Here is a 14,043-nt window from a genome sequence, read left to right as displayed (position 1 = left end):
ATGATAATTCATTATATTCACCTACCTGTAAAATGAGTTCATAGAAGAAAAAAGCTTTTTTATATATCACCAGCAGGCTGGAGAGATGGCTCAGCAGTTCAGAGCACTTTGCTGCTCTTGCAGAAAACCCAGGTTTGGTTCCCAGCACCCACACAGCTCTGAGCAGCCTTCTCTGACACCAGTTCCAAGGGATCCAATGCCCTCTTTTGGCCTCTACAGGCACCAGACACTAATGTAGCACACGCAAGTACATGCAGGCAAACACTCACGCATAAAATAAAATCTAGTAGATTAGAAATAGTGTTTTTGCCACTGTGAGGGATCTGGTTGGTTTAGCTTTTCCTCGGATGATCTGGCTAACATCATCCACCTTCTACCAATCATTAGGCTGAAAGCGAGAACACGGGGCTCCTTGCACTGCGTAGCTCCGAAGTGGCCTCAACACTTTGAGAAAAATGCATATATGAGACCTGTGCTGTGAGAAGTCCCTGGCGCAGCTCATTCTCAGCGGCAGATTCTGGACTCCAGAACGATCTGCAGCCTAAAGTGCCCACAATTAAGGAAAGCCCCAATATGACCAGAGTAAACCCTTGTCTTCATTTTTGTTTTTTCTCATTTCCAGACCATTATGGATTTCAGTTCCCTGGGGGTGGGGTGGGGAGGAATCTCAATCAATTAAAGACTCTAAAGCAACGTTGTCTCACTAGTATTTGACTTGAGCCAAAAATGGATGTTTGGGTATTCGAGTAGATCTGAATAGGAATGCAATTCTTTAAGCCTCAGCAAACCACCTCTGAATCTGGGAAGCTGAAGAAACCAAGGCAGTAGGGATGAAACAAGTTTAAGGTCCAGCCTGGGCTACTCAGCAAGCACAGGGACGACCAGGGCTAGTTGGTTGGACCCTGTCTCCAGCAACGCCCGTAACAAACATTGCATTTTGTAGGGTAAGAAGATGGGTTTTGCCAGTGTGTTTGCTTTTGGGGGACTTCTTTCACGTTCTAGTGCATGGAAAGGGTTAAAGCCTGTGGCGTGATTACTGGACAGCAGCCAAAATATCGAGACACACCAAAGCCCCTGAAAATAAGCACCAAAAGAGATGCACCGAGGCACCTACCGCCTTAGGTTCAAGGCGAGGAAGTGGGAGAGCGCAGAGGGACGTTAGAAAGCTAAGACACACGCTTACTGCAGAGCCCGAACAGGCTGAGAAGTGCCTTTTCCAGACACCCAAAAAGGGAACATGTGTGCCGAGGAGCTGTTTCAACCTGTCCACACCCTAGGCGACTTCCCCACAAAACGGGCAAACCCTGGGCCAAAGCGATTTGCCACGCCTCGCGTCTTTGGCTCCTCGAATCCCAGAGCACACGTCCAACAGGGCTGTTTTAGGAGTGGACACTGCACGGACGCGGATCAAGTTGGGATCGGATCTACTCCGAATCCGCCCGCCCTGCCAGCGGGCTTGGCGACAAGGGTCTGTCTGCAGGTTCGCCAGAGGCCCGCCCGCGTGCCCACTCCAGCCCGTGCGGGGAGGCCCCGCCCCGCCCCGCCCCGCCCCGCGGTGGCTCTCACACGGTTACTTGCGTGACCGACCCGGACCGGGCGGGCTGGAGGACCGCGCGGGAGGAGGGAGCGAGAGCGCGGGGCCCGCCCACTCCTCGCCGCCAGCCTCTGCTCCTCATTGGCCACAGGCCGGAGTCCATCACCCCCAGGTGGCGCTCGGATTGGCGGAAAGCTCACTTCTAGAACGAGGAGGGCAGAGTGACTCCGCGGGTCTCCCGCGGCCCTTTTTCTCCTCCCCCTGCTCAACGTCCACCCACCTCTCCCCACCCCCACCGCTCCCCCCGCCCCGTGCGCCGCTGTGTCCTTAGAAGACTCATTGGGCCAGGGGCGAAGCCAGCGACCCAGCGAGCCCCGCTGTCATTGGTCTACGCGCACGCCCGTCACAGAGGCGCGGCCCGCCACTGGGCGTCCCCGCCGCGCTCCCGCCCCGCCGCCTCCTCCCTCGCGGCTCTCCCCGGCTCTCTGCCCCGCCCGCCCCGCCGCTTCTCCCGGTCAGCTGGGCGGGGACTGCCCTAGGACTCTTTAAAGTCTGTGAGTCACCGCACAACCCATCAGTCCAATTAAATGTCCTGAGCGAGCCGGGCGGGTGGTGCTCCCCGCCGCCGGCTGCCCCTGCCCTCTCGGCGCCCCGCTCTCCATGGCTGGCTGGCCGTACTCCTCCCGGTGCGCCCTCCTCCCGCATCTCGCCAGCCCCGGCAACTTCCCCTCAGCCAGCCTTTGCCCCCAGGCCGCCCCGGCATGGGCTAGACCCCGAGCCGCTTCTCGCCGTCTCCCGTCCGGTCCGCGCTCGGTCTCGCCCCTTTAGCCCGCCTCGCCCGTCCCCGCCGTTCCCCCGACGGTCAGCCCATCCCTCGGTCGGCTTTTCCTCCGCGGGGCAGCGGTGGAGAACCAGCGGGCTCTGTAGGAGCGGGCGCCCCCACCCTGCTCCTCCTCCCGCTCCTCCGCGCTCCCACTCGTCGGGATCCCCGCGTCCCGCACCGAGGGACGCGCCGACCGACGTCCTTTCCCTGCGGCCGTGCGACCCGCCCGGGGGCTGGACCCGGCGCCCACTTCTTCGCAGAAGGTGAGTACAGAGCGGGGTTTTTGGGTGGGGTGGTGTGAAAAACAAACAAACAAACACCCCCCCCCAAAAAAAAAAAAGAAAAAGAAAAAAACAACTGTGGTGGCCAGGCCACTTTGGGGAAGGGCAGGGATCAGGTTAAGGCTGGGGGTTCCCGGGCCGGCGTGGATTTGAGGAGGCGACTCCCTCCTTCCCTGGCTCGCTCCCCCACCCCCTGCTCCCCCCGCCCTTCACGACCTCCTTCTCCCGTCTTGCTGTACATGTGGGCATTGCCAGACTTCCACCAGCGGGGCATTATGCCGCTTGTAAAATAATTGGTGCTGGCATGCTCTCTGTCTTTTGAATGCCTAAGTGAGCAGTGATAGTCAGCTATGTGATCTGATAGACTGAGTGCCCTGCAAAAAGTGCAGAATGCCTAATGGGCACATTTTCCTCCAAATCAAAGTTAACTTTCATTCAATAAAGGCAAAGCCAAAGGTGTTCTTTGATTTGAATGCGTTGGTGATAGAGGAGAAGACTGGTTGCCTGATGGCATTACTTAGTGCTTTTATTTTGAAGCAGTTTTATGGGTTTTCTTCTGAAAAAATGTGCATTCAGTATTAAAGGTTCTGAAGTCTGAACCTGTTGGAAAAGAGCAAGGAAAGATGGGAATCCACCATGATATGTCCGCTTCTGTCCTCTGCTCTAGGGAGGCATTGCAGCGCAGGATTTTGTGTTTTCTCTGTTCTGGACACAGCGTGGAGCTTTGGGGACCGAGGGACAGTTTAGATGTTTCTTTGGCTACACATCTTTTGTGCTCTTGACTATTTAAACAGTGTCATTCTACGGAATTTCTTCAATTTTCAATTTGATTTCTCCATCGTAAGTGCCTCTAAACTACAAATACCAATCCCTACCTTCTTCATGAGAGGCTTACCGTATGGATCTTTAATATTTTATTTTGAGGTAAAAGAATGATAAGAAATGGTTGCTCGAAATTGGTTTCTGACTTTGAATTCAGTAGTTTTAAGTAATATTACCCCCTTGAAATCGAGTTCTGCACTAGTTGTCCACAAGATTTAAATTAGGCCAAACCAAACATGTTTTGAAATATTAAAGTACAGCAAAGGCCTCTTGGTGGTTCATTTTTCTACTTCTCTTTCAGACTAACCAGAATAAGTTGTTACTAAATTTAATTTTAAAGAATAGACTGTTCCTGAACTGAAATCTGCCAACTTGCTACAGAAAGCTTTCTTTTTTAAAGAGCAGAAATGTGGTTATGATCAGCCCAAAGTGGTGAAGTTTCAAAGTGACTTAGACGTAAATGCTGCTTTAAAGAAGTGCTCGTCGCCAGCACCAAGGCCTTCCAGTGTATTTCAGGAAGACTTACGCAAAGCCTTTTTGAATTGTTTAATAAATTTGCCATGTGACTTTTTTCATGAGGGTGAAGCCTCATAGCACAGGGGACCCTGCTGGCTGAATTTGAATTTTGCCACCATAACTCTCCCTCTCTGGCGCTGTGACCTTGGACACATTTCAAATAACCTGAGCTGTAGTGGCTTTTTTGGGTTATTTTTCCAGAAAGACTCCTCTATAAAAGACCTACCCCCGCCAGGGTTAATAGAAGGCTATAATAGACGATAGCATTATAGCATCGTTGGAAGACATGTGCCTGTATTTAAGAGTGAGGGTGGGAGTTGGGAGCTTGCTCAGTTGGTTGTCCATTTTCTGAATTTGGTTCTCAGTACCCACAAAAATGTGGCAGCCTTCCCATAATGCAGCACTGGGAGGTGGTGACAGGGACTTTTGGGGAAAACTAGTTAGTTAGACTAGCCAAATTGGCAAGCTCTGGGTTCAAGCAAGAGACCCCAGCTCATGAAAAGATGAACAAAGAATGAAGCAGAGGTCAACCTTTGACCTCCACACACATAAACATACACATACCATACACACAAGGAAAAAAAGACCTAGGGTTCTGGAACCAGGCTGCTAATGCTCATCAGGAGTTCTGCCAGGGAGGCTGAGGCAGGAGGATGACCTGAGCCCAGGAGATGCAGACCATGGTGGGACTTTTTCTCAAAAAACAAACAAACAAACAAACAAACAAACAAAACAACCAAACAGAGAAACTAAAACAAAATGAAAAGAGAGGCCCCTTGAATCAGGTCCTGTAGGTTCAAGTCTCAGTATTTCCTTTTGTTATTTCTGTGCCCTTGGCCAAGTTAGCGTTAGATATTTCATCTATAAAAAGAATGATAGCAGTACCTACTCTATACTGTTACGATGAGAACAGATGAATTAATACGTGCACAGATTTTGAATTGTGTTTGGTGCGTCTTCCCAAGTTTAGCTCTATCATGTTTCTTGTATACAGGTAATTTTAGAAAAGAAGCGTGTTTCTCTGTTTTGTTTTCCTTATTGAACTAAGGGCCTTGCCTGTGTGAAAGTAAGTGTTCCACTGATCTACATTCTTAGCCTCAGTAGTATGTCCTATATATGTAATTATTGCCATTGGTAAAAGAAGCAGACTTTTATAAATATGCATGATATTTGATACTAGAGTTTCTGTGAAACTTTAAAGAAATTCAGTTATTAGAAGCCAAATATTGTGGCACACCCCTGTAAGCCAGTACACCAGAGACAGAGACAAGAAGATCTCTGCAAGTTTGGAGCCATCTTGGTCTACATATAAAGTTCTGTGCCAGCCAGGACTTTATAACAAGACTCTGTCTCAAAATCCCTTGAAAAGGCTAGAGAGATAGCTCAGTTGGTAAATAGTTTGCCTTATGAGCATGAGGATCTGAGTTAGGGCCCGAGACCCCACATTGAAAATCTGGGTCTGGTGAGTATGCTTGCAAGCCCAGTGCTACAGAAGCATCAACAGGCTGCTGTTCACTGCCCAGCCGGCGTAGCCTACTGGGCAAGTTCCAGCCAGTTCTCACTGGCGTTGTCTTAAAAACAAAGTAGACAGTATCTACACAGTGATACTTGAGATTGTCCTCTGACTTCTGTAGGTATGCGTATTACATGTTCATCTGCACATACATATACCTGCACACAGGAACATGCACACATTCACAGAAGGGAAGGAAAGAAACTTAGTTATTGGGCAAGACATACTGTAATAATCCCGTAACCTTGGCATTCAGGAAGCTTGCAAAATGATCAGAAATTAAGGGCTATCAGGGATTATATAGTGAGACATTGTTTTTGAAAAAATGTCTTTTGGTTTATTGGATGAGTTGAATCCACACTCTTTCACTTTTTTTTTCTTTTTGAGATAGGCTGTCACTCTAGTCCAGGGTAACTTCACACTTATTTAGCCTCTTGAGTGCTAGGATTATAAGTGTGAGACACCATTGTTGGCATTCTTTTATTTAAATTTGCAAAGTAGCATGTATCTACCTCAATTATAACCTTGTTATAGACATCACGTTAATTGTTGTTGTCTGTGGTTTTCTCCCTCACTAAACATAAAGCATGATTTGTCAAGGTAACAGGAGGGTTTCATTCCTGAGTTCATTGCTGGTCCCTAGCAAAGTACCTGGCATATAAAGAAGTAAACAACCATGTGGAATTAATTAATTAAACAGTTTATTTTCACATAGTTTATGAATAGTTGAATGTACATTTTAAGTGTGATACTTAGAGACTACTGTTACTTGCTAAACTGAATTTTTATTTTATTTGCTAGGTATGGTGACTCACATTTTAAATCCCAGTATTCAGGGGGGAAAGAAAAAGAATTTTTACTTTATTTTAGTGCTTAGAGAGTAAATGATGTTTATAACTTATTTTTATTAACAGATTTTTTTATTCTGAAGACTAAATTGAAATAATCTGAAAAAGCACATCTAATATCTTCCTTTGTTACCTGACATGTCCAGGTTTTAATCATAACCCTTTCTGATTTGTAAAGCTTTCTGTCATTAAATTGAATGCTGTTATTCATTAATGTGAACCATACAAATTAGATTTTGAATGTCTCAAATGGTGACAGGATATAATTTTGTGCTTCAGAATTAATAAAGAGAATGTATGAGTCTAACATGGCATCACTCCTCAAAGACTGAAGCTTTGCTTTTTTCATTCAGGAATAAAACTCTTTCCCTTTGAACAGTCCTAATAATAATTAGCTGCTGGGGTGGCTGTAGAAATGGTGTGGTAGGAATAAGAGTGGAGGTATGTGGAATCAACAAATGAAAACATTTTCAAACTTTGCCACATTTTAATAGGCATTGCACAATTGGGAAATACATTTTAAAAAAACAAACAAACAAATTTGATGGGCCTACTACCTTCATTGTTTATAGAAGCTTTTTATTTTACTTGTCAATAAAATGTAGTTTGGTTACTATGCCCACTGAAGTTGTGAAATATATGAATTAAAAGAAGGATCTTTATACAAAATCAGGAGTATGACCGAGTTTTGTAACATTGTTACCTTCTTGGACTCATGAGATAGTACCTATAACAAGGTAATTCTGTGTTCACAATCCTTTGTTTAATCAAATAATGCTACATGGTTTAGTTGACAATATTGCATTTTCATTGGCTAAAATAATCAAATTGTAGAAAACTTGTCTTTCTTTTAAAGTCAGAACCAGTTCTTATGTGTAGCCCAGGCTTTGGCCTTCTGAGTATTTGGATTGCAGCCATGTATCCCATATCCTGCTGTTTGCGTAGGCAAAGGGGCCTCAGAGCCCTGGCTGGCCAGGAACTGTGTGGTCCAGGGTGGTCTGGAGCTCTCTCCCCAGTGCTGGGATTACAGGTGTGAGCTAATACAGCCAGTTAATGTGAACAAAACTTTTAGTAAGAATTTATAGGGTCAGTGAGATGGCTCATTGGGCAAAAGCTCTGATTAGTTGCATCTCTGGGACCCCCATGGTAGGAGAGAACTGACTCTCAAAGATTGTCCTTATGCACACACACACAGACACACTCATACTCACTAGATAGATGATAGACAGATAGATAGATAGATAGATAGATAGATAGATAGATAGATAGATAGATAGGACTTAAAGGCACATAGAAACAATATATTAAGTATCTGGTTTGAAAATGGAAGGCCTCATATTTTTCCCTGAGCACATTTTAACATGGTATGTTTTTCTTGTGTTCTTCCTGCGCGTCCTTCCGCTCTGCTGTTCTGCGTAGGTTTGGCTGGCCTGGTACCCATGCTGCAGACTACACTGTCTTGAACTAATGGCAGTTCTTGGCTCAGCCTCCAGAACGTTGTGGTGATAAGCATGGGCCACCATGCAGGTTTGGAAATAAGGTTTTTGTTTTGTTTTGTTTGTTTTTTGAGACAGGGTTTCTTTCTGTAGATAAGGCTGGCATCAAACTCAGAGATCCATCTGTCTCTGCCTCCCAAGTGCTGGGATTAAGGGTGTGTGCTATCCTGCCAGGTTTAAAATATGTTTTTGTTTGTTCGTTTTTGTAAACGAAGTACAGGGACTGGAGAGATGGCTCCGTGACTAAAATCACTGACTGCTCTTCCCGAGGACCTGTGTTCAATTTCTAGCACCAACACAATGACTCACAACCATCTACCTATAACTCTCGGTCTCAGGGCTCCATAGTCCTCTTCTGGCCTCTTTTCATGCAGGTACACAGGCAAACGTGCAGGCAAAACTTCCACAGAAAACAAAAATAAGTAAAAAAATGTATACAGCCCAGTTCCATCCCTAATATCACTCCTAGCCCCTAAAAGAAAGACAAACAAATAAAACCTGTAAGAATAGAGCCAGGCTTGGGGCTGAGAATTAGCTTCAGCAGTTATGAGTACTAGCTGCTCTTCCAAAAGAGTTGGGGTTCAGTTTTCAGCATCCCATAGTAGCTCACACATGATTGTAACTCCAGTTCCAGGGCTTCTGACACTCACAGACATACATGTAGGCAAAACACAATGAACATAAAATAAAAATAAATTACACACACATACACACATTAATATTAGAGCCAGGCTTAAGAGTTCTTCTCAAAACAAAAAGAGAGAAAAAGTTAAAAAGAAAGTCAATGAAAAATTTTTCCATTACTTTTTTTCAAAGGGAGTACTCAGCTTTGGGACCCCTCTTTGTACTCATTTATATTGTACCACTTGAACACACTGGAATATACACACTTCAGAGTAGAGTGGCTTGAAGGATTTACTTCATCCCAGTTAATTCTCTTTTTATTTAGGGAGACAAACGTGCAAAAAGACTGAACTTTAAAGATCTCCCTGCCTTGTTTGTTTGTTTGTTTTGTTTTTCCAGACACAGTTTTCTCTGTGTAGCCATAACTGTCTGGAAACTCTCTTTGTAGACCAAGCTGGTCTGGAACTCATAGAAACACCTGCCTCTGCTTCCTGAGTGCTGGGATTAGACATGTCTAGCCCTACTGTTGTCTTCCTTATAAGTTTTTTTCTTCCTCCTCTCCCCTCTCCCTCTCTTCCCCTCCCCCCTTCCCTCTCCTCTCCTCCCCTTTCTTTTTTTTCTTTTCTTTCTTGGTCTCATGTCGCTCAGGTTGGGTTTGAATTCTTCATCCTCCTGCCACCTTCTTCCAAATGTTGGGATTGCAGGGGTACCGGTTTTAGGAGTGTTTAAAAATTAGAAGAGTGGGCGTTGGTGGCTCACACCTTTAATCCCAGGATTCTAGCTACCTGATGTGTTCAAGGTCAATGGAAATCATGAGATTCTGTCTCAAAAAATAGGCTTAGAGTTAGCCTGTTATATAAATTTGTCAGAATTCAGCTTTAGTTTTCTCTAATTATTGGCAGTTATCACAGCCTTATGATATTATTCACCTTTTAAAGTGAAAGTGGAATGTCAGTGCGTTCAGAATAGGGCCTATTTAAACAAGTGAGCCCTACACAGAAATACTATTGAGTCTAATCAGTATTGAGGATTGTGAGCAGTAATCCCCAAAATGCGAGTTTTCTAGGTAGAATCATGCCAAACATATGCTCTGCCACTGAGCTACAGCTCCACCCCCAACAAAAGAAGCAACTCTTTTTGTTTTACCATTGATTTTGAATTATGTGGTGTGCACGTATGTGTGTATGAGTGCTGTGCCTGAAGGCTAGAAGTCTTGGATCCTGGGACTAGAGTTACATGCAGTCGTGAGCCACCTCACATGGGTGCTGGGAACTGAATTTACCCTTAACTGCTGAGCCATCTCTCTAGTCTGCTCCCAGGAATTAACTAAACAAACAAACACACAAACAAAAAAGCAAACAACCCAAAAGGTGCAAGAGTTTACCTCTTTGCTCAATAGCTCATGAGCTCAGACAGCAGTTTCATCCGTTCTCTGCTTTTGAATTTAGAGTCCGTACTGATAGGGTAATTTGTGTGATGGCATAAGTGACTGTTTAGCACCCAGTGTTCACTTTTGATATATTACACATCAAAATCTCTTACCTTTTTAAGCATTGTTTCCCACAGCCCTTTGTGGTAAACTTGTTTTCAGTTTTCTTCCTATTTCTGAATGAGTGTTTATTCATTTGTGTGTGTGTGTTCGTGTGTATGTACACGTGCAGGCCTGTGACAGCTTTCTTTTGCTTGCTCTTCTCAACGTTTTGTTGCAGTTCCTTTTCTTGATCATAGTAGTATTTCCTGTAAACATTCTGTGCATATGTATGTATATGCAGTGCAGAGCGTACAGAGTTGAAGCTTTCATTTATTTTAGACTGCCTTATTAGACCAATGGAGGAGCCTTTTCTATGGAAGGGTTTACTTTGTTTCGTGGAAAGATTGAGCATTGATCATCTTACCTGTGTAAGTTTCAAGACCACGCTGTAAGTCTAAGACATGTCTCAGGGTACTAAAGACATGAAAATTTTAACATCTTTATTATTTACTGGTTTTACTGTTATCTGTCTTAATGAGGGGAGGCATATAGCCTTTTTTCTCTTCCTATTGACATTACTATAAAGTGTCTCAGACATCGAGCTTTGCTTTGCTTCCTGCCAAGTGACTGGTGAGTTTATAAGCTTTCTTTTGTGTGGTGACTGTCCCAACCATGTTGTGGGTGACTCTCCTAAGAATGTCACAGCGCTAGAGGAACAGCTCTTTTTGTTTGTTTGTTTTAAACCCTTGAAATCATGTCGGGACATCAGACCTTGTCCACTGTGACGTTTTCCAGACTCGCATTGTTGCATGATTAATGTCCCTGCAGAAGTCACGTCAGTGTTACGGTCTTCATTGGCTTTCCCTCAGATGAAATGTTCCCTTTGGGTTAACTGTTGTTTGGGTTTTAAGGGTTCTTTTACCTAGGAAATCAGAGCATGAAAATGAATGCTTTTTTTTTTTTTTTTTGTGCTACTGAAAATCAGCCCTTGGCATTCATAGCAGATGCCCTACCATTAAGCTATACCTCTAGACCTAAATACGTCTTTCAAAAAAATATCTCCATAAAAGTCTTGTGAGGGAAAAAAAAAAAAAAAAAAAAATCCCAAGGCCCACTGTCTTTGACCCTGTGGGATTGTTTAGTGATTTCTGAAACTTGATGTTATTCAGACACCGTAAGTCAAGAATAGTCCTTTCTTTTGAGCAGGGTCACAGTATGTTGCCCAAGCAGCCTTGAACTTACTTCCCGTCAGGCTGACCTGGGACTCACAGCCGATCTTGCTGTGTCTGTGCTCTCAGTGGGTGCCGGAACCATAGATGGGCACCAACAAGACTGCGTGGCTCTTCCTTCTGATCTAGAAACTATCTGTTGCTACTTGTAAAATTTGATTAAATTTACCTTTAATTTAATTTAATGTGTGTAGGTATTTTGCTTGCATGTGTGTTTGTGCGCAGTGTGTGTGTGTGGTGCCTGTGGAAGCCAGAAGAAAGCATCAACTCCCTTAGAACTGGGGTTACAAATGGTTGTGAGTCGCCCTAGGAGTGCTGGGACTTGAACACAGGTCCTCTGGAAGAATAGCCAGTGCACTTAACTGCTGAGCCATCTTTCCAGTCCCTGTTGTTTACTTGACTCAAATAAAATTAGACACTCTGTAGTTTGGAGTCCCTAAGGTGGGTCAGCTAGGCAGTGTGGTATTACAGTGAAAAACGGAAGGGCATATTCCCACTCTGGAAGTCAGGCTCCACAGTGTTTGGGGTGGTCAGAGCTTGGTAGCTGCTGTTTGGAGCAGCCACAATTAAACATTGTACAACAGTGAAATGATAACAGGAAAGAATCTTAATGTGGATTTTACGTTCGTTGATTTTGTATAAAGGGGATCCCAATTCTGACCACAAAATCCATTTGAGTAAACAAATTTTTTTATTTGAATTTGAGTTGAGACATAAAAAATCAACAGTGTCAATTTCTCCCAGAATTCATGAATCTTTCTTATTTATTAACCCTGGAAAACTATGATGACCATGGTTTGGAATTTTTCCTAGATTTTTATTGAACTTTTTAGGTTGTTTTCTCCTGTTCCTTTTGGTTTTTTTTGTGTGACAGAACCTGAAAAAAAAAAAACCAACAAAACAAAACAAAACAATGACTGTTTCACAGTTGGAATGTAGCCATGTAAGCAGCCCAGCAATATTAAACAATTAACAAGAAAACCTCAAGTTTGCTTTGCCTGGTGTACAGTGTGAGCTAAGGTTTTGTTTCAGTGACTGCGCTTCTGTAATTTCTCGCACAAGTGAAAAAACTCTTAGTCTCAGCTCCATCTCAAATAACAAAGTGAATATACTTACGTTTTAAGTAAGTATGGTACTTTAAGAAATTAAAGTACCATTGCACATAGCATATAGTGATCATTATGAATTATTATTTTTTTATTTATAAGTATTTTATACATGTCCTGAGTTCTTGGGAGTATATTAAGACATGGATGGCATCTGTCCATACTCATGCCTATGGTCCACTTAGAGACAAAGATCCCTGTAGAGAAATTGAATCCCTACTGTTTGGCTGTAGGACTTTGCATCTGTTTCCATCAGTTGCTGGGTAAAGCCTCTCAGAGGACAGTTATGCTAGGTTCCTATCGGCAAGTATAGAAGAATATGGTTAATAGTGTCAGCTTGGGGAATCGTGTGGAAAAGGGGGGCAAAGGATTGAAGGAGCTAGAGAGGTCAAAGACACCACAAGAAAACCTATAATATCAACTAACCTGGGCCCATAGGGGCGCACAGAGGGAACCACCAACCAGAGAGCATGCATGGAACAGACATAGGCTCCCTGCACATCCCTGCACATGTAGCAGCCGTGCAGCCGGATCTTCATGTGGACCCCTAACAACTGGAAGGGGGACTGTCTCTGACTCTGTTGCCTGCCTCAGTAGAAGATGTTCCTAAAGCTACTGCATCTTGATTTGCCAAGGCTGTTTATATACATGCAAGGTGTCTGCTTCTCTGAGGGTAAAATAGACATGGAGTGGCTATGGAGGAAGGTGAGGTGAGAGAGAGGGACTGGGAGGAGAGGAGGGAGGGGAAGCTGCGGTTAGGATGTAAATTAAATTAATTAATTGATTAACGGGAAAAAAAGAAATTAAATCCCTTATATCGGGCCCTGTGTAACGTAGCATAATAGAAAATCTGGTGTGTGCTGTAGCAGTAACGAAGTCCCAGGTCAAGTGACTTGTTTTCTGGAAGTTCTGGGTGGCCTTCTTGGGGATCCATCCTTCATTTAAGTTTAAGGAACATTGTTTAGAAGGCTTTTGTGTCTCGGACAAAGGATAGTCTCATGTCTAGCTTCTGCACAGTAGGGAAGCAGTAAAAAAAAAAAAAAAAAAAAAAAGGAATAGGCATCACTATCTCCTTGGGAAGCAGAAACCACCTGTGAATAGTTTATAGACACATTGTGGATATATTTTAGATTCCTGAGTCAAAAATAAATAAATAAAAAGCCCACTGCTGGGAATCCTGAAAGATCAATGAAGGTGTAGTAGACAAGGAGAGTTCCCTGAGGATGAGGAGACAGCCTTTTGGCAGTTACTAAAGATACTTTTTTCCCAGTTTTGCTTAGAACAGCCCTGTCTGCCAGGTGGGAATACCTAGGCCTAATTTGGCAAACCTTAGAAGTCTGAACATATAGCTATAATTTGTAAATAATCTTTCTAAGTTATTTTGCTTTGAAATTAGCAGACAGGCCTGCTACCTTTATTTTTACTGTTGTTATTTGGTTATTTAGGAAACTGGACGTAAGGCCTTGGAAACTCTAGGCAAGCACTCTTCCACTGAGCTGTGTCCTAGCCTTGGATTTAAATTCAAATACAATACTGTGTGACTGTGGTTTTGTTTAATTTTTTTTTTTTTCCTGAGTGTTTTGAAATGCTAACATTCTTGCCAGGTATGGCGGCATGCCTTTGATCCCAGCACTGGGGAGGCAGAGGCAGGTGGATTGCTGTGAGTTCAAGGCCAGCATGGTCTACAAAGCGAGTCCAGGACATCCAAGACTATACAGAGAAACTTTGTCTTGAAAAACAAAACAAACAACAACAAAAAATAGTGGCAACATTCTGTATT

The 14,043-nt window shown here is 43.9% G+C and overlaps 1 protein-coding gene across 1 annotated transcript in view; it reads left to right on the top strand.

Annotated features, from left to right (window-relative positions):
* The first annotated feature begins 2,141 nt into the window (after positions 1-2,141).
* Sertad2 (SERTA domain containing 2) overlaps positions 2,142-14,043 on the top strand; it is a 109,350-nt gene continuing 97,448 nt past the window's right edge. Inside the window, exon 1 of the mRNA XM_055629033.1 lies at positions 2,142-2,620. The gene's annotated coding sequence lies outside the window, so the exon portion shown is untranslated. The remainder of the gene's footprint in view (positions 2,621-14,043) is intronic.

Source organism: Psammomys obesus, unplaced genomic scaffold (assembly GCF_907164565.1).
Source record: "Psammomys obesus unplaced genomic scaffold, mPsaObe1.curated_primary_1811, whole genome shotgun sequence".
NCBI classification, from domain to species: domain Eukaryota; kingdom Metazoa; phylum Chordata; class Mammalia; order Rodentia; family Muridae; genus Psammomys; species Psammomys obesus.
The sequence above is the reverse complement of the archived record's forward strand: the minus strand, read 5'-3'. Positions and strand labels throughout refer to the sequence as shown.